The sequence below is a fragment of the Benincasa hispida genome, chromosome 7 (genome assembly GCF_009727055.1).
Source record: "Benincasa hispida cultivar B227 chromosome 7, ASM972705v1, whole genome shotgun sequence".
In the NCBI taxonomy this organism is placed as follows: Eukaryota; Viridiplantae; Streptophyta; class Magnoliopsida; order Cucurbitales; family Cucurbitaceae; genus Benincasa; species Benincasa hispida.
Window position 1 is genome coordinate 1,238,721 of NC_052355.1, and position 22,308 is coordinate 1,261,028.

Sequence of the window (22,308 nt, forward strand, 5' to 3'; positions counted from 1 at the left end):
GATATTGTCACATAATTGGAGACCTATCAAACAACTCATCTCCAAGAATGTTACTCTCCCACCTCTTAAAATTGTGAGAAAGATCTCGTGTGTCGTAGATATATTTATGCACTAAAATAACTAAAATATTATTCAAATCACTACATTATATTTCTTATGATAGACAAGCATATTATCACGTAATGTGTCAGCCAAGTGTACACTAATTGCAATAGCAAATAGTACCCATCATTTCCAAAGGGAATTTAATGACTATTTTGATGCACTTGAAGCGATTACAGAACAACACAATAACACCATGCATGTATTATTTATTGTAATAAGTTTTTTTTTTTTTTTTTTTTTTTTTTTTTTTTTTTGTTTTGCATGAAAATTAGGTAATTTTTAAAATGACAGTTTATATGCGAGAAATATGCTAGCAATGGATGCAGGTGCAAATTATCAAAACCCTCAACCATAAACTGGTTATTGATGTCTTTTGTAGGGTCGATCTGACATATCACCAATTGTTGTCTCTCGTTTTTTCTTTGTATAATCACCCTTCCATCCATCTTTACTTGTATTTAAGCTTATAGACATTGATTTTTTGTTATATTAACTATGGTCGGATAAAGTAAGCATTTTGATTTGGGCTTAGGAAGTTAGGTTGCTATTTCTTTTGAGGATTTAATCCAGTTTGTGGGTCTTTACTGTTTGTTGCAAACATTTTGAATCATTGTTTTATTCCGTTAGTCTTCATGATTGAGATGACACCTTAGGTTGAATGCTTGCTTTGTGCTATATTTCCCTTTGCCATATGTTAATGTGGTAGAGAAAATGCCTAGTAGCATGTCTTGAATGAACTCATAATATACACATTTGAAATAGAACGTCATCTTATGAATATTACTGTCCTTTATTTTCAACCGGTAATATCCTAAACGAAGATCAATCTTGGAGAAAAATGTGGCTCATTGTAATTGATCAAAAAAATCCTCGATTTTAGGAAGAGGGTATTTATTCTTAATAGTTACTTTATTTAGTTGTCTATAATCAATGCAGACGCGCAAAGAATCATCCTTCTTTACGAACAACACTCGTGCACCTAAAGGTGACACACTCGATAGTATGAAGTCCTTATCAAGCAACTCTTGCAATTTAATCTTGAGTTCCTTCAGTTCAACTGAAGTAGTTCTATACGGGGTTTTCGAGATGAGAGTTTTGCCTGGCTCCAACTCGATAGTGAAATAATCTATCTCCTAATATGGTGGTAACTCTGAGATATCTTCGGTAAAAACACCTGGGTACTTTCTAACAATTGGATTTGACGACAAGGTAACCTCAGAGTCTTTAATGTCAACCACACTAGCCAAAAGACCCTATGCACCTCGATTGATCATCTTCCCTACTTTCATAGAGGGGAAACCTCGGTCTTGGTCCCCCTAAATTAAAATTAGTGCGCTTTTGTAGGAGGATTGAAAACAACCTCCTTATGGTAGTAATTTATAAGGTGGCATGATTAGCAACCAACCAATCCCTATCTTGAATGACATTGAAGTATTGCATGTCTACAACTATTAAGGTCACATCTTGAAGTCTCACATATCTAGAACTATTAAGTTCACATTTGACACAAGTTTCGCTATCACAATCTGGCATGTTTTTACCTTTCATATGATAACACAATACCTCCAAACAGAACAAAAACGGACTGTAAATACTACAAATATTCTATTTACAACCTAGCATACTTCACAAATACCGATGATATAAAGGATGCAACATTACAAGAAATAATAGATAGATAGCCAACGAAAAAGCTATAATAGACATTTTATAGTCTTTTTGGAAGGTCCTGATAGCCCACGTTGTTAAAAGTATGAAACTTTTTATAGCATTTTTGTCGAGCTATAAAGAATGCTATTATAGAGTATGAAGATATGACTTATATATGTTGCTATAAAAACATTTGATAATGTTTTTTCATTAAAACTATAATATGTTCGTATAGCTAAAATAATATGCTATCTTTAACATATAATAACTTTTTTCAATGCTATAATATTGAATTTATAGCTATAATTTTGTGTTATAACAATGTTGATTAATCTTTAATAATTACTATTATTATTGTAATTACCTTTAATAGCAATTCCTTTTTTACTATATAAACTTTTCTGTAGCTTTCACACGTGGCTATTAAAGACATAATAAATTTTTGGTCCACAATAATTTGTAAATTAATTATGATAAATCTTACTTCCAACACTCATTTTTAATTGAAATCTACAAACATGGAATACTTCATAACACATTAAAAATCGAAATTTTCATTCATAATCTATTAACATTACAAAATAAAGTATTCATAATTTCCTAGAATAAAATTGTTGTCCAAAGAATACAAGCTACATAAAGTATTCACTTAATGTAGTTACCAATCAGCTCTCAAAATACACAATGCATCAAGTGTTCAATATTATAACGTAGTTGAGTTGTCATTGGTGGTTCTCTTTTGCTTTGGTAAGGTATCATTTGATTCACCTACATAAATATAAAAAAAAACGTATCAATATATGATTATGTGTGAAGGAACCATTGAAGGTTCTTTAGCGGAAATAGGTTTGGACCAAAATCCCAAATTTTACAGAAATCATAATTTTACAGAAGAAACAAAAATTATGAATCAAATTAAAAAATACAGCATGCTTAAAGAAATTGAGAAAAGGATATTAGAAAGTCACCCTTGAACATCCAATCTTCTTCATGTATCCTCTTCTTCAAAATGTCACGAACTCAAAACCCCACATTGGACACCATCACTTGATTTCCTCTGTATTATTTGGGATGAGAATCCAAGAGTGTGTGGGCTTTGGCTTTCTGATGAGGGAAAGAATTAAGAGAGAAGAAGAGAGTTGAGAGATTGGGAGTTATTAACCTTTTTATAGAACTATTCTGTAAAGAACTAAAGGAGGAAGAAGATGATGAAAAACTAATGCCACAAAAAACTTCCCACTACCACGTAGTAGAGAGAAAAAGGGGGAGGCTCCCCAAAATTATTTTTCAAAAAATAAAATTAATTTTAATTAAAGACATTAATATAATAACCACTTTATCATATCATATATATTAAACTATATGTTATATCAAATATAACATATAACTTATAGTTTAATATTGTATCCAATAGAATATAACCTATAGTTTAATTCTCTCAACAATGATAATTAATATAAATCCTATTTATATTAAATTTAATTATATGAATCCAACTCACATAATTAATATTTGAATCATATTCAAATATTTATTTTCTCTCAAAGAAACTTTATATTATAATGTATGAAATAGATTATTAACTACATCATATATAATTAAAGTACATATAATTAATTCCCTCAATTAATTTTAGCAATTCAAATTAATCCAAAATTGATTCTCATTTGATCCCTGTTGAGCGACAGAGGGGACCTCATGAAGTTGTATATTGAAACGTCAATGGTACTTGAAGAATTAATTAAACTCTTTAATTAATTTACCCAATATCCATTAATTGTCGAGCACTTCACTAAAGACAGATAGCTGCACTATTTGCACTACAGATATATTTTTGTGTCTATTAGATATAACTAATCAACAGTGCGATAACCCTTCAAAAATTGCTCGTAACTACAGCTTGGCATTACCATTTTGCCTCTATAATTACATCTAACTCCTTAAGTACCACTGATTCCTTTAATGAACAAGAAATCATAGTTCAACTATAACTAAACACCTCTTAGGCCAGGAGAGAGTGTGACGCCACATTGTTTAAGCCCTGGAATTAGCCCTTAAGAGAGAAATTTACCAACTTACCCCTACCTCGAGGAAGAAGTGAATTCCGTCGTATGTAGTTATGTTTCCAACTCCCCATTCCGACGAATCCTCAAAATGGTAGGCTTGTTGAGTCGGTGATCTGGTCACTCTCACCCATACAAATCAAAGGACACCTTCATGGGCAGGAGATCATAACTCACTCAAGATTCAGGTCATGTCACCTATGGTCATCCTAGTGAAATGTAAGTCTCTATTATGAACGATATTATATAATGAGACTAGTCAATTTGTGGTCCAGTCTTCTACAAAATCCTTTGTATAGAATATCCCCACTCACATGTCTTCACATGAATGATCAGAATCAGATCATTTGTAGCACTTTACAACAATTGTCTGTTTCTACAAAGCGGGTCATACTCATAGTGTCACAAGGATAAGTTATCCAGTCTTATCCATCTACTACAGACCATTTAGGTTATCACTTAAACATGATACATCTGTATGTCTCTACATACATGTTTGAGCTACAAAAGATAACCTTGGATGTTAGTTTATTAGCTTGTGGGTTTAATATTACTAAATGTCAAATAAAGTATCTCATATTTTATTAAATAAATAAAATGTTTGTACCATATAATTACAAACTACAGGACCCTACGAGATTTAGGACACCAACCCCAACAATTTCCCACTTGTCCTAAAGCTAATGGGGTGTACAATATACAAGTCACACTAATATACAAGTACACAAAATAATAAACTACAACATAATACGTGCCTAGTACAAAATCTCGCACTTGCCCTATAATAAATGTGGCTTGTCCCGTAAACCCATACTCTGCAGGTGACCCTCAAACACCTTAGCCATGAGAGCCTTTGTAAATAGATCAGCAACATTGTGCTCTGAAGCTATCAACGTGATGATCACATCTCTTCGATTCACAATCTCTCAGATGAAATGATACTTCCGCTCAATGTGCTTCCTGCGTTTGTGACTCCAAGGCTCTCGAAAATTAGCCACAACACCACTATTTTCAAAATAAAGGGTGATGTGCTTTTACATATCTGGAATAACTTTCAAACCAGTCAAGAATTTCTTGAGCCATACAGCTTCCTTAGCAGCTGATAACGGGCAGAAATGCACGTTATCATAGTGCTAAATCCTTAAACAATGTTAGATTGCGTTGATGAAATATGTTAAATTGCGTCTATTAAGCATAAATTCTATAATATTGCGGTCGCATGCATCCAACGCATTAAAGCATTTGATCTTTACATTTTTGTGCAGAATGATGCGTTAAAGCAATGCAAATAATGCGATCATAGGAATACATTGGTCGAGCATAACTTCACTGCAAGACTTTGCATTGATCGTGCTCGCAAACATTCACCTAAGAAGAATCACCGCAACATGGTGGATGCATCCAAACGAAAAGACAATTAAGATCGATGGGACAGAAAGTTGACGGCAGTCGGATCCAAATTAAGTTGACAGCCGATAACGGTCATAAAGTACATCCAGCTTTATCAGTGACAATTATCCAACGCATCAGTCAAGAATTAAAGCTGTCCCATCTGTACAACCAGGAGAGAGAAGCCGCCTTTCACCTTTGATGCCCTATAAATACCAAGTGCCTTCTTCAGAGAAGGGGTTAAGCAATCGATTATTTCATTATTTTACAAGTTTGCGTCTCTGTCCATAGTCTTCTTTCATTTTAAGGTGGACGCAAGGAAGAAGGTGTGTTGGTAGATCGTTCTGGCGAGCTTGAGAAAGCACCGGAAGCTCCAAGACAGAGAGAGGGCCGACTCCTGCAAAAGCGGGAATATCTTTAGTTCAGAATAGGGATCCCAGTGTAAAAAGCCTCAGTCAGCAAGGAATTGCTACCAGGTTCTCTACCTTAACTTCCATTAGCATTTTGTACTTACTTATTTATAAGAATGGAATTCCTTTCTCTATATCTGTTCACTCCCTGTGATTCACGCATGAGTAGCTAAATTAGTTGAATGGGTTGAGAAGCATTTAGCTAGCACAACGAGAGAATCTTCATTCTTTGTGGTTATCTTGTTTATGTATGCTTCATTCGTCTATTAGAGATACTCCAGAGGGCAGTTTAAGGACAGGATCTAGACTTGGGAAGGTCAGGTCAAAATCTAGGTTTGGAAAAACTAGATTAGAACACATAAACGGGAGATAGGCGCTTAGGGATGTGCACTATTTGTTATCAACATATCGCATGCATCTTAGCAATAAGATATGATTGTATGCGGTCACCTTGCTTTCATGCATTTTACATCAACGCATAAGACAAGAGTAGAGACTTAGGAATAAGCTCTATGGACATTTTGCATGCAACACTTGCGTCCTAGATTTAGGAGCATCACATTTACATTGGAAAATGACTTGCTATGCATGATAGTAACATGATCACATAGTCTGACTTATTCCCAAGTAACGCTAGTAAAGATCTTCTCAATTCGTTCATCGCATACTCATTGCATCTATCAACGCAACTTTCGTTTCTCAAATCCGCTGCATTTATTTTATTTATTTTCAATGAACGCAACCAACAAACCAACCACCTTATTTATTTTACCGGTTACCGCAAAGTTTCATAAGAAAATTATCAACGCAAACTATTTTCACAAGTCCCTGTGATCGACCCTGGACTTACCAGGAAACTCAGAGGAATTTACACTTGAATTTCGCTGGAGAAACTTAAGTGCACAACATAATTCTATCAATGCATATCATCCATATTCTCCACTTAATAAAATAACACATCAGCAGCTTCGCAAGCCGCTACGTACTCAGCCTCCATGGTTGAGTAAGCAATGCACCCCTACTTGGTGCTCCTCCAGACTTCTGCTCCTCCTTTAAGAGTGAACATTGATCCTGATGTAGATTTTCTGGAATCGTTATTAGTCTGAAAATCAGAGTCCATGTATCCTATAAGGATCAAATCTTGGATTAGATTGATATCTACTAACTTGATCATGTAGTCCCTCGTTCTTCGTACATACTTGAGAATGTTCTTAACAATGTTCCAGTAATCAAATCTTGGATTAGATTGATATCTACTAACTATCCCCACTGTATAGTAGATGTCAGGTTTAGTATATAACATCGCATACACCAAGCTGCCAACAACCGATGCAAGGGGGATATGTCTCATTTTTTTTAACCTCTTGAGGTGTCTTAGGAAACTTTTCCTTACATAAGATAACTCCATGTCTGAAAGGGAGTAAACCTCTTTTAGAGTTTTGCATAAAAAAATTGACAAGCATCTTGTCAATGTACGATGTTTGAGACAGGGCTAGTGATTTGTTGTTTCAATTTCTAAAGATCTAAATTCTCAGAACAAACTGAGCCTCTCCCAAATCTTTCGTTTGGAATTGGGTCGGTAGCTAATTCTTAATTTCAGTCAGTAGACCTACATCATTCCCAATGAGTAGGATATTGTCTACATACAACACTAGCAAAGCTACTGACCTGTCGATGATCCTCTTTTATACACAAGGTTCATCAACATTTTGATCAAAGCCATAAGATTTGATCGCAATATCAAATCTTATATTCCAAGATCAAGAAGCTTGCTTCAATCCATAGATGGACTGATTAAACATGAAAACCTTTTGCTCTTGACCTTGGGTTATGAATCCCTTAGGTTACTGCATATAAATGGTCTTCTTAAGATTGCCATTCAGAAAGGCAGTCTTGATATCCATTTTTCAGATCTCATAGTCATAATATGAGGCAATGAACAAGAGAATTTAGATAGACTTTAACATGGCAACAGGTGAGAAATTCTCCTCATAGTCAACTCGCTCAACTTGGGTATAATGCTTTGCCACAAGTCTAGCCTTTAAGGTTTTCACCTTCCCATCAGCACCTTGTTTTCACTTGTAGATCCATTTGCAACTTGTAGGTTTTACCCAATTAGGTTGATCTACAAGATTCTAAACTGAATTGACATACATAGACTCCATTTTAAGATCCATAGCTTTGATCCATTCATTTTTGTTAACATCCTTCATTTCCTTCTTGTAAGATAATGGATGTTCAACATCTCTGTCAGCTACCATAGCTAGGATTTCTGTTAAATCTGTATAACGGACAGGTGGGTTCGCAACCCTCCCACTACATTAAGGTTCCCTCAACACTTGAGGTGGATTTGACCTACTAAATGATCCAACTTCAACAACTCTTGTTGAGTTGTTGGGTTCTTCAACAACTCTTGTTGAAATTTCAATAGTTTTTTTGGAAATTTCATTCAACACAATCTTACTGTGGGGCTTATGCTTCTTATGTGTTCTTCTTCTAGAAAGGTAGCGTTTATCGATGTTGGGTTTATTTCCTAAAACTTGTGGTTTGTAAATGATAAACCTATTTTTTGGAAATTCAATAAAGTCGTTATTAAATATATGAATTACTTATTTTGTTTTAGAAATAAATCCAATAAACTAAAAGATCCATGACTAGTACATGAGTACTTCAACTTCATGTGGAGACATAAGAGTGGATCAGGTTCGAGTAAATAGCCAAAATGATTGTATATGAATAAGGTTGGGTGCCTTATTCTGGTAACATTATCGGATTCAGCCCAGTTTGTAGTTGTTACAAAGAGTTGTAAAGTGCTACAGATGAAGTGATCTTGATTCGTACATGTGATGAAATGAGGAGTGGGGTGTTCTATGGAATGAGTTTGGACAAGATTGGACTACGAAATAAATCACTCTTACTTTATAATGTTGTTTACTGTTTAAGACTTACTATTTCACAACGAAGACCTAGGTAACTTAACCTGAATCCTGAGCTAACTATGAACTCATGTTTATTTAGGATTATCCTTTGATTTGCATGGGTGAGGATTGGCTCAACAGCACCGGCTCAATAAGCCTCCCATTTCAGGGGTAAGACCAGGTAGATAGCTGAGGACATAGGGTGCAAGATGGAATTCACTCCTACCCGTTTTAACTGCTGACTCTAGATCTTGAACAAGAGGCCCCATCCTCTCATTGGCTCGAGAGAGACTCAGTTTGATGATCAGATCACAAACTAATTGTTCATTAAAGGATCAGTGAGACTTAAAGAACAAGAGATAATCTCGAGGGTAAAACAACCATTTGTCCAAACCGTTATTACAAACAACCTGTGAAGGGTTAACTTACTAATGATGGTTATATAAAGTGGACACAATAAATCTATAGTGAGGGGAGTGCAACTCTGGGTTTTAGTGGAGTGACCCGATAGTTAAAGAATGGGGGTTAATTCGGTGTAAAGAGTTTAGTCAATTAATCTCGGATTGTTAGAGCCCATGATCTGTAGATCCACTAGGTCCCCCTACTGGCTCACAAATGGACCAACCTTAGAGTAGCGTGATAAGTTGATTTGAAACGTTCAAATTGGAATAAGTGGAATTAGTAATTATATGTGATATAATTACAAGTTTAATTTTGGAATTAAACGAAATTGGAGAATCGATTAATATTTAAATATGATTTAAATATAAAATTCATGTATAGGGATTCATAGTAGTGGAATTTGTGATTAATTAATTTAATATTTGATATTAAATTAATTATAATTAATTTAATATTTGATATTAAATTAATTATAATTAATTAAATTATTTTAATTAGTTATTAATTATTAATTTTATTAGAAAAATTAATTGTTGAATTAATTTTTTAAAATTACTTAAATTTCAATTTTTGAAAATAAAATTGATTTTGGAAATCAATTTGATAATTAAAAAAAAAAATTAAAAATAAAAGTGGAAAATCCAAAATTTTGGGATTTTCCCACTTTCTTTGAAGTAGGTTAGCCACAATTCCATTACAATTCTCAGCAAATTCAAGGCAACAACTGTAGGTCATGCATGCTTCTTGGTTGCATGATAGTCATGCAATATATAGCTCACATTTTGAGTGGAATGCTTATGCAATTGTTGCTGAATTATAGAGAAATCAAGAGGTTGAAGAAGACTGTTCTCAAAGTAAAAACCAGAAAACCTTTCTCCAAATTCCCTTCAATTCAAGTTTATTTTGAGTCCCACAAATAAATCTAAAGCTCCAAAAGAATATTAGGGAAGACCTTGTGGTGGTTCACAACCAACTAAAAAGGACATTGCAGCTGAAGATCAAGATTGGAGAAGTTTTTCAAAGGTTTGAAACCCTCTTTTTAGTTTATGCGCATGCTGAATTTGAAGCCACAACAATTAATTATAATGGCTAATGATCCTTTCTTCTTCCATTGCATGTTTCCTTACTCTAACAATTGGTGTCAGAGCATCATTTAAGCATTCAATTCAGTTTAATTTTGGCTTGGTGGGTATTTTTCATAAGTTGTATGAAAATGATGAACTGATATGGTCTTTCTGAGTTTTGACATTGTTTTCTCTTCAATTATGTTGTAATTCTTATAATTGCCTCTTGATTGATGGGCCTTAATGTGTGATTAAGTGTCTTTAATTCCATTTGAGTCATTAGAGTTGCAATTAGAATATAATTGAAGAAAGAAGTGAAGAAGGTCAAGCAGCAGATCTATTTTTCCAGCCACTGCCCAATACTCAATGCACGACGCCTCATACTCGATGATATTTGCTAAAATACTCGATGCACGATGTCTCATACTCGATGGTATTTTGTGAAATACTCAATGCATGATGCCATACTCGATGGTACTTGAGGATGTTCTTGACTGCGGTCCAGTGACCCTATCCTAGATTAGACTGATATCTATTGACTATCCCCACAACGTAGTAGATGTCTTGTCTAGTACACAACATCGCATACATCAAACTGCCAACGGCAGATGCATAGAGGACCCGTCTAATCTCCTCAACCTCTTGAGGTGTCTTAGGACACATTTCCTTAGATAATATAACTTCATACCGAAAATGCAGTAGGCCCGTTTTGGAGTTCTGCATCGAATACTTAAGAAACATCTTGTCAATGTACAATGTTTGAGGTAGTGCTAGCACTTTGTTCTTTCGATCCCAAAAGATCTGAATACCCAAAACAAACTAAACCTCTCCCAAATATTTCATTTGGAATTGGGTCGCTAGCCAGTTCTTAACTGATGTCATTAGACCTACATCATTCCTAATGAGTAGGATATCGTCTACATACAACACTAGGAAAACTACTGAACTGTTGATGATTTTCTTGTAGACATAAGGCTCATCAATGTTTTGGTCAAAGCTGTAAGATTTGATCACAGTATCAAATCTAATGTTCCAAGATCGAGACGCTTGTTTTAGCCCTAAATGGACCGATTCAGTTTGAAAACCTTTTGCTCTTGACCTTGGGCTATCAATCTCTCAAGCTACACCATATAAATAGTCTCCTCAAGATTACCATTCAGAAAGGCAATCTTGACATCCATTTGCCATATCTCATAGTCATAATATTAGACAATGGACAGAAGGATGCAGATAGACTTTAACATGGCAATAGGTGAGAAAGTCTCCTCATAGTCGACTCCATCCACCTGGGTATAACACTTTACCATAAGTCTAGTCTTAAAGGTTTGGACCTTCCCATCTGCACCTCGTTTCCTTTTGTAGATCCATTTACACCCTATAAGTTTTACCCCATCAGGTTGATCTACAAGATCCCATATTGAGTTGAAGTACATTGACTCCATCTCGAGATCCATGGCTTTGAACTATTCATCTCTGTCAACATCCTCCATTGCCATCTTGTAAGACAACAGATCCTCAACCTTGCCATCAGCTACTATAGCCAGGATTTCAGTTAAACTGATATGTGAACAAGTGGGTTCACAACCCTCCCACTACGTCGAGGATCTCTCAACTCTTGAGATGGAACTAACCTACTAGATGAACTTCCATCAACAACCCTTGTTGATAGAGCAGGCTCTTCAACAACTCTTGTTAAAGCTTCATTAGTTTTGTTGAAAAGTTCACACAACTGGATCTTATTACGTGGACTGTGCTCCCTCATATGATCCTCCTCTAGGAAGGTAGCGTTCGTCGACAAAAACACTTTTTTTTCCTTAGGATCATAAAAGTAACCCCCTCGTGTACCTTTGGGGTAGCCGACAAATAGGCACAACCTCGAACGTGGTTCCAATTTCTTTGGATTAGCCTCAAACACATGTGCTAGGCAACCTCATATGCGGAAGTGACGTAAACTAGCTTTACGCCCATTCCATAAGTCCAAAGGTGTTCTGGTAGCACTCTTGGAAGGAACACAGTTGAGGATATAAGCTGCAGTCTCCACTGCAAAACCCCAAAACGAGGTCGATAAGGAAGTGTAACTGATCATCAACCGAACCATGTCCAACAAGGTTCTATTTCTCCTCTTCGATACACCATTCTGCTAAGGTGTACCCAACGCTGAGAGTTGAGAAATGATTCCATGTTCTATCATATAGTTCTGCAACTCATAATTCAAAAACTCTCCACCCTGATCCAATCGAAGTATTTTAATCTGTCTATCCAATGCATTTTCAACTTCAGTCTTGAACTCTTTGAACTTTTCAAAGGATTTTGACTTCTATTGCATCAAATAAACATACCCATACCAAGAGTAATCATCAATGAAAGTGATGAAATACTCATAGCCTCCCCTGGCTCGCACATTCATCGGACCACAAAGGTCTGAATGAACTAACTCTAGAGGCTCCTTGGCTCAATAACCTTTTCCAGTAAAAGGTCTTTTAATCATGTTGCCTTCAAGGCATGACTCGCACACAGGTAAAGAATTTTCCTCTAACTCGCCTAGAAGTCCATTCTTCACCAACCTCTGAATCCTATTGAGATTGATGTGCCCTAATCAAAGGTGCCAAAGATGGGCATTTTCCTTAGGAGAAACCTTAAGTCGTTTATTTTGAGTTACAATAGTTTTAAACATCTTTATGTTATAGAGGGAATTTGTTGCTAACGGCTTTAGCACATACAAATTATTTTCCAGTTTTGCTAAACAAATCTCAACATTATCTTTAAGAATAAACACTTTATTCAAATCAAAGTGAAGAGTATATTTACATTCAATCAGACACTTTACAGAAATTAAGCTCCGCTTTAACTCGAGAACTATATAAACATCATTCAAAATGATAATTTCTTCTGTAAAGTCAATTGGATCCTCCCACTACCATTGCTGAGACGAGGTGCCCGGTGCCTACTCGCATCGTCATCTCACCAGCCTCAAGCTGCCGCCAGGATCTAATCCCCTAAAAAGAAGAACAAAAATGATTAATGGGCCCAGAGTCAATATCCAGGAAGAATCATCATTCTCCACTGAACAAGTTTCCAAAACTAGTAAATCATATTTACCTTGTGTTGCTTTGTCCTTAGCCTTCTTCTTCTCCTTTATCAAGCGAGGACAACTCTGCTTCTAATGCCCATTCTGGTTGCAATGGAAACACTTTTCTGTGTCAACCAGCGCTGGTCGCCTACCTCACTTCTTCTTCCCCTTCCCCTTACCATCCTTCTTCTTCTTCCACTTAGAAGTGTTAGAAGTAGAAGGTGTAGACTTAATCCCTAAGGTCGAACCTTGATGGAACTTCTTTAAAAATGAAGCAACATTCACCTCGCCTCCCTTCTTCTCCTTACTTTTCAGCAAGGATTGAAATGTCTGCAACTCGTGGAGAGTTGTAAGGGTATAGTAAACTTTGTTCAGTATGGCATTACTGACGAAGGCAAGAAGCTATCTGGCAATTAGAACAGAATGATGTTAACCTAGCTTCCCTCATCGATGCGTGACCCATTCATCTTCGACATATTGAAGTGGACCATCATGTTCAGAACGTGTTCATGAATAGATGTACCCTCCTCCATTTTGGAGTTGAAGATGCATTTTAGAGCTTCGTGCTTGAGCTGTCCAGACAGTTGTCCGAACATTCACTGTAGGGAGTCCATGATCTCACGTGCTAAGACCATAGGTTCATGCTTCTTGGCCAAAACGTCATTTAGACTTGCCAAGATGTAATTTTGGGCCTTTTCGTTCGCCTGTGTCCATCTCTCATAAGCCTCCTAAACATTTTGAGTGGTGTTTTGAGTCGGAATAGGAGAACACTTCTTTGTAAGAACGAATCTTAGATCATCGATGATCAAAATTATAGTTATCTTGTGTTTTCATCTAGTGTAATTCTCGCCAGTCAACTTATCGACGCTTAATAGAGCTAATGTGGTTGTAGCCATTACGTTGCTGAAAATGAAGAAACTTAGTAAGTCTATGCAATACCACTTTTAACACCAATTTTAGTTTTAGCAAAATATTTCCATGTACCTTAAGTGAAAAGACATCTATTCGCAATGATGCCCCAGCGAGGTAGGATAAAAGTCACCGGTGGGGTGACCAAATGCCCCTTCACTGGGATGAGAAATTCTCAACCATTAGGCAAAAACAACTCTTGTAACTAACACTAACAGTAACCATTTTTCGGTCCTGAACTGTTAACCTTTAACAATTTCGAGTAAGTGTAACCCCTTATTTTTTGGCCCTAGAGTCCCACCCTAATGCACCCACCGTAGGGAAAAAGCAGATTAGGACAAGAGACTAAAGAGACCTTATCTTATACAGGAGATCAGATAAAGAGTCATGCAAAACAACCATCCTAGAGAGGGACACTCCCAGGGTGCCTCGAGGCGATGCATAGAAACGTTATCCAACCTAATGAGAGAGACCATGGGATATGTTGTCATACGTCCTGCTCCCACTTACTATGAACATTCTCTCCATTCACCTTGGTATTGACCTACCAAAATACCATCCTTTAGAGGGACACTCCCAAGGTGGCTCGAGGTCGAGGATAGATCTCATGGTGTGAACATAAAGGGAGAAACGTGAGAGGTTTATGTGAAGTATCATATACGCCAAGTACCTCCCACTAAATGTTCTACATAGAGGTTCATTAACTTAGACCATCCAGCTACTGATTTTTTCTAAGTGTGTTTAATTTCCTAAAAAAAAACTCTTGTATTTGAAATTAAACAAGGTCAAGTCAAGTCCCATTAAACTCTTTAACAGACTATCCTCAAATTTGCATGCATGCATCAAATCTATCTAATTCATCTTTCCAGGTAGGTTCCCAGGAAGGGGTGTTCTGTTTCCATCAGCTTAAGTACCCCAGCCTAAACAGAAACTGCCTTAGACAAAAGGTCCCTTATAGATAGATTTGCTACATATTTAATCTTTTATTAGTCAATTTAATCCTATTAAATTGATTAAAAAATTAAACATTAGGTTTCTAATCTCATTAGAACTGTGATCTTAGGTCTATCTCCATCAAGTTTTAAAACCCTTTTATAATTTCCCTTATAACTCTTATAAAAGAAACAACCAAAACTATTCACATTGCTATGCATAACTCGGTATTTATAACTCTTATAAATGTAACCTATGTGTCATGCTTCATGCAATGTCCATTCATTACTATATATAACTCTTATATACTTGGTAATGAACTAAGCATACATGCTTCCATACACCCTTATACTATAACTCTTATAATATAAAGATGATGCATGAATATGCTTAATGCATGCATAAATATAACTCTTAAATTATATGATGCATGAACATCCTCTTAAGTAATTTAATCATGCAAATTACTGTATCATATCTCTTACAATATAGAGATGATGCATGACCAATGCATAACCTATGGTGGGATTTCAACTATATGACATACTATATGACATATAAAAAAACATACATCTTATGTACATTCACAAAATTAATGTACCGGGATGACTAGCCTCAAAAACCAAAAATTAAATTCCATCTATTACATGAAACCATTGAGCAAACCGTTTCATAAGCGAACCAGGTCTTGAACCACCCGGGCGAAGTCTTCCCTGATCGTTTACTAAATTGGGCGAGTAACCACGATCGCTTAGCTACGATCGAGTACCATTTACAATGTGATGAAGCATGAGGCCACTTAATCATTTAGCGCACTAATTTAAACAACGCAAGGCTAAATGATCGTCTAGACGACTACAATACTGTGAGGCATGATCGTCTAGTCGATAGAATAACAAATGCCAAGTAACAATTAACCCCCGATCATGTAGTCAGTGACTAAACGATGAAGCTTGTTGAGCTATATGATCGTTTAGTGTGTGCGCGTCTACATTGCAGCCGAGTATCCCATACTAAACGATTGCTAACCCCCATCGTTTACACGATTTGACCAATGCTTGATCTTCTTCATCCTTGAAGTAATACGCAACTCCTTGCCTTGAAGCTTCATCACGAGCGACCCACACTAACTCAAACACTTTGAATTACAGACTCGATAGAAAGTTAATAGTCCCAAAAACATAGGGGCCCTTACAATTAACTTTCAAATGTAAAAGAATTCAACAACTAGAGGCAATCATTCCAGAACTCCATTAATCCACATCCACAAACATATTTAACACTTAAAACAGAATGTAGACATGCTGAAACACCCACCAAGTAAGTAAATGTTATTCTATACATCAATGGGTTTGGAATATCAGAACTTGGCTTTGATACCAATTGAAGGAACTCTTATAAAAGAGAATTCATGAGAGGAAGCATGATCGATCCAAATTCATTGTGACAGAATTACAAGCATTCAGAAACATACAAACTAGTTATGCATTTTCTAACAAATTACAACATGCTTTAGTAACTAATAACAAAAGGGACGAGAGTCATACCTTTAAACAACTTTTCTTCAAAAGATATCTCGCTCTTGTGAAGATTTGGAATTCTCGCTATCGCTGAGAACACCCACCCGATCCCGCTCTCGCTGTCGATTAGAACACAAACAATCTTCTCCACGAATAAGTAACCTCTCGGACACCACCACTCAGCAACCTTAGTTTCTTGGAGTGAGAATCCGAAGGTGTGGGCTCTGTTGGGTTTGGTAAAGGGATGGAAGAAGGAAATAACCAAACTAAATGATTAAGTAAGTGGGAGAAGGTCTATCACATAGACACAGAAGATACTTGATTGGTTAGTAAATCTCGCTCTCATGAGAATCATCTACACGATCACCTAGTCTCTCGCTTAGATCGTTTACACGATCGTTTAGTAAATCTCTCGCTATTACACGATCGTTTAGAAATCACGCTAGATCGTTTATAAATATTGCTAGATCGTTTACACGATCGTTTAGAAATCTCTTTATCACACGATTGTTTAGAAATCTCTCACCATCATTTAGTACATCTCTGAGGGCTATTGATAACGGGCAGAAATGCATGTTATTACAATGCAAAGATATAAAACAATGTAGGATTGTGATGGTAAAAATATGTACAATCATGTCCAAAAGCATTAAGTTGAGAACATTGCGATCACATGCGCCCATCGCATTAAAGCAATTAATTTACGTATTTTGTGCAAGAAAATGCGTTGGCGCAAGGCAGAATTGCGATCCAAATAATTCAGCGTCCGAGCGCATTGGAAGATTGCGACCGCAAAGCTATGCGATCGTATGCATTCGCAAATATCTGCTCAAAGAGGTGGCCGCATAAAGACGGCGCATCAAGGTGAAAGCTTAATACATCACCATTGGACAGAAAGCTGATGATGGTCGAATCCAAATTTAGTTGACAAGTCGTTAACGACACACTGTAGCAAGTACACTCAACTTTTCAATGACAATTAATCAGCACATCAGACAGAGATTTAATGACATCCCATCAGTACAATTATTTGAGAGAAAATCTCTTCACCCTGAAGCTCTATAAATACTGAAGGCCACCTTCGTTAAAGGGGTTGAGCAGTTCAGAATTTTGGAGTTCTTTTTCGCCATATACATAGAGATAATAGATAGCTGTAGTCTGTAATTTTTATACTTAAAAGGCAGAGGTGAGTGAAGAGAGAAGATGCCGAAAGATCATTCTTGGTTAGCTCGAGAGAGTGCCGAGAAGCATTGAGAACAAAGAGAGGGCCGACTCTTACGAAAGCAAGAACATTCTTTTGGGCAGAGTAGGGAAAAACACAGTGTAAAAGCCTTTGGAAGTAAGACATTGCTACCAGGCTCACTATCCCTACTTTCCATTGTCATTCTGTATTCTTATTTTATTTATAAAATGGATTTTGTATCTCTACATCTGTTCACTCTCTTTACATTACGCATGAGTAACTAAACTTTCGAATGGGTTGAGAAGCACTTAGCTAGCATGACCTAAGATCTTCATTTTATGCAATCATCTTGTCTTATGTATGCGTCCATCACCCCTTTAGAGATACTTGAGAGAGTAGTCTAAAGAAAGAACCTAGACTTGAGAGAGTTAGGTTAGAATCTAGGCTTGAGAAAGTCAGATTAGAGCCGAATAAGCAAGGGATAGAAACTTAGAGATAAGTTTTGTTTGCTAACATGCATCGCATGCACCCTAGAAATAGGATAGGATAGTATGTGGTTGCCTTGTGTATGTGTGTCATTCACCATCACATAGACAAGAATAGAGGCTTAGACATAAGTCCTATAGACATCATCGTATACATCGCATGCATCCTAAAATTAGGAGCAATAGAATTTGCATTGAGAGATGACCTACTGTTATATGTGAGTAGCATGATCGCATAACTTGAACGCAATCTTAGGAAGTGTTAGCTAAATCCCTTCTCAACTCGTTCCCCGCATACTCATAGTAACTTTAATTGTTATTAACTCTTTTCTCAATTCCGCCGCATAGGATTTACATTTTAAACAAACATACCAACCAACTTATTGTTTTGATTGTTACTACAAAGGAATCAAAATTTATTGTCGCATATTGTCTCCGTAGTCCCTCTATTCGACCCTGGACTTACCAGGCAACCTAGTAGGATTTATACTTAGATTTTACTAGGAAAACTTGCATGTGCAACGCATACACCACCATCGCAAAATACACCATTATTTCATCATATTCACAACGCATCGGCTATCGTGTAGTCTCTTGCTTAAAGAAAAACGATTAAAAATTTTCTTAATGAAGCGATTCCTTACAAAATGAAAACATTTTTCATTTTTATCCTTTAGTTAAGAAAACTGAATATAACCTCCCACTTTCACGCACAGTTAAAAGAGAAACCACCAACAATTATCGTATAATTGTTTTGATTATAAATAAATATAATAACTAACTTATCATATTATATTTATAACCTATATTTTTAATATCACATCATATGTAACATTTAAACTATAGTCTTTTTCTCCTTTACTTTATATAAATCATATTTATATCAAATTTCTCCAATTAATTTATCTCATACATCATATCAATTATATCATATATAATTGAACCAGTTTAATTATGTCATATATAATCAAACTACCTTTTGTCAATTTGAACACTTCGAACTGACCTAAGAACTGATTATCAACTTGAATATCCATTGAGCTACCAAAAGAACCTTATGGACCTATAGTTTGAAGCTCCAACCGTACGTGAATATCTGACTACACTCTTTAGTCCCGAGATCCACCACCCGTTAACTATCAGGCACTCCATGAAAGACCGACAGTTGCACTTTTCTCACTACAGATATATTTTTGTGTTCATTGGATATAACCAATCAACAGTATAATAACCCTTCACAGATGCTCATAAGTACAACTCGGCCAATTTGCCATTTTTCCCCTATAGTTACATCTAACTCTTTAAGTACCACTGATCCTTCAAATGAACAATACATCATAGTCCTACTATTAGTGGACACCTCTCGGACCATGAGAAGGTGTGTGGCACCACATCGTTCAAGCCCCAGAATCAGCCCTTAAGGGAGCAATCTATCTACTTACCCCTGTTTCGGGGAAGGAGTGAAATCCATCTTGTGTAGCTGAGTTCCCAACTCCCCAATCAGACAAATCCCCAAAGTGGTAGGTTTGAGTAGACAATTTGGCCACTCGCATCTATGCAAATCAAAGGACTGCCCTCATAGGCAGGAGTTTCCAAATCACTTAGGATTAAGGTCATGTCACCTATGGTAATTCTAGTGAAATGAAAGTCTCTATCACGAATGGCGTTATATAACAAGACTAAACACTTTGTGGTCCGGTCTTATGCAAACAAAATATCTCATATTCATAGACAACGGTGAAGAAAATATCTCATATTATTATATCACAAGCGTTTGTTCATATAGGTATTTACAAACTACAGGACCCTACGAGAGTTTAGGGCATCAACCCCAACCCAACTTACTTCGTGTTACATCTAGCTTACACTTCTTAATCTGGTAAGGATTTTTTTTACAGTAGTTTTCAATATACATTTTCATAGTTAAATTTCCATTCCTTCTAGGATGACATGCATACATCATACCACAATAGTTACATTTAGCTTGTGGATCATCATCACTATATTTAGAACAAGTGATCCCATACCATAGATGAATTTTTCCTCTTTCTTCCATTTGCAGGCTTTGAAACTATCTCCTCAGTTTGATCTTTTGGTGGTGGTGGAGGCATCTCAATAACATCATCATTGGAATCATTGCTCTTGCTCATTGTGAATCCTAGTGGTTATAGGTAAAATTTGTGATGGTGCATATAAAATGCATATAACAAAATAAAGATCTTTAGTCTTTAGTATTATAGGTAAAATAAAGATTTTATTTGGATACAATTATTAGATAGAATTTAAATTGATATAACTCCAAAATTTAGGAATTGCCAGATTTAATTAGAAATTCCAAAATTTAGAAACTCCAAATTTTTTTATATTACTCCAAAATTTAGGAATTGCAAAATTTAGTTAGGTAAAATTGATCTATGAATAATAATAATAATAAGACAGAAACTCACACTTGTATGAATTAAATAAGAAATTATGAAGGATTAAGATTAGTTTAATTAAAAATTAATGAAGTTATGAAACAGCAGCAGAGCATAAATGTTCATGGCCTACAAAATTTATGTTGCATTTTGATGAACTTGTGCAAAATTGTAATGGTGTCTATAATTCTTGATAAAAAAAATAAATGAGAGAGATAGGAATGAACCTGAAAAATAGATCGGAGTCAGAGAGATGTCTGGTTGAGAAATAAAGATTGTGGTTTTATGCCCTAATTGAGATCAAAGACGAAGGAGAAAAAAAATAAAAAATCACATCTGAATCAAATAGAGAGAAAATAAACTGAGAGAAGGAGATACAAAAGCTCACTTGAGAACCGAAAAAAGTTGAGGTGCTGGCATCGGCGTGATCAGAATGGAAAAGATGGTGATGCAGGGGTAGTTAGGTGGAATCAGAACAAAAAAATCAAAAATCAAAACAGAGACTTGATGGCTGATGTAGTGGAATCTGTGTGGTTAGGGGTGGACAGTTGATGCACGATGTAGGGGAGGGGTGTTATCGCATGATCGAGAGGCAAGTGCAGAGTGGAATCGGCAATCGGGGAGATCTGGAGAGGAGAAGGAGATAAAGGCCGAAGGTTTAGTCATCAGTCAAGAGGGAGAAGGAGATGGAGGCCGAAGGTTTAGTCGTCAGTCAAGGGGGAGAATTAGATTTGAGAAAGTTTTTAGTAAAAACCCTAACCCTAAAACGTAAAAGTGTGCATATATATATATTAAAACGGTTCGGTTCGATTTCAGAAGCGGTTTTCGAACTCTGAACCGAAGCAAACTATTTAATTTCAGTTTTGGAATTCTAGCGGACCGTATCAAAACAAAATTTTTGATTTTTTTGATAATTCAGTTCAATTCGATTCGGTTTTTAAGTCGATTCGGCTTATGGGTTTCACTATTCACCCTTACTTCACAGATTATTCGTAATAATGGCTGGATCAAAAGTCGTTTTACCCTCGAGACAACATCTTACTCCTTAAGTCCCACTAATCCTCTAATGAACAATTGGTTTGTGATCCCATTACGAAACCGAGTCCCTTTTGGGCCAATGAGAGGGTGGGCCCCTTGTTCAAGACCCAGAGACAACACTTAAGGGAATAACCTCTCTACTAACCCTAAAAACGGGTAGGAGTGAACTCCATCTTACACCCTATGTCCCCAGCTATCTACCCGATCTTACCCCTGAAATGGGAGGCTTATTGAGCTGGTGCTATTGAGCCAACCCTCACCCATGTAAATCTAAAGATAATCCTGGATAAACAGAAGTTCATAGTTAGCTCAATATTAAGGTCAAGTTACCTTGGTCATCGCTTTGAAATAGTCAGCTTAAACAGTAAACAACGTTATAAAGTAAGAGTGACTTAATTCTTGGTCCAATATTATGCAAACCCATTACATAGGACGCCTCCACTCCTCATGTCAATATATGAATGAATTAGGATCACTTCGTTTGTAGCACTTTACAACAAATTGTAACAACTACAAAGTGGGCCGCATCCGATAGTGTTACTAGAATAAGGTAACTAGCCTTATTCGTATACTATAGACCATTTTGGCTATTTACTGAACTTTATCGACTCTTATGTCTCCACAAAAAGTTCATGTATTCAAATAATAGCCATAGATATTTAGCTTATTCGATTTAGTCTTTACAAGAGAAATTCACATATTCAACAACAGTTTTATTGAATAAACGTCAATAGCATCTTTATTGATAATAG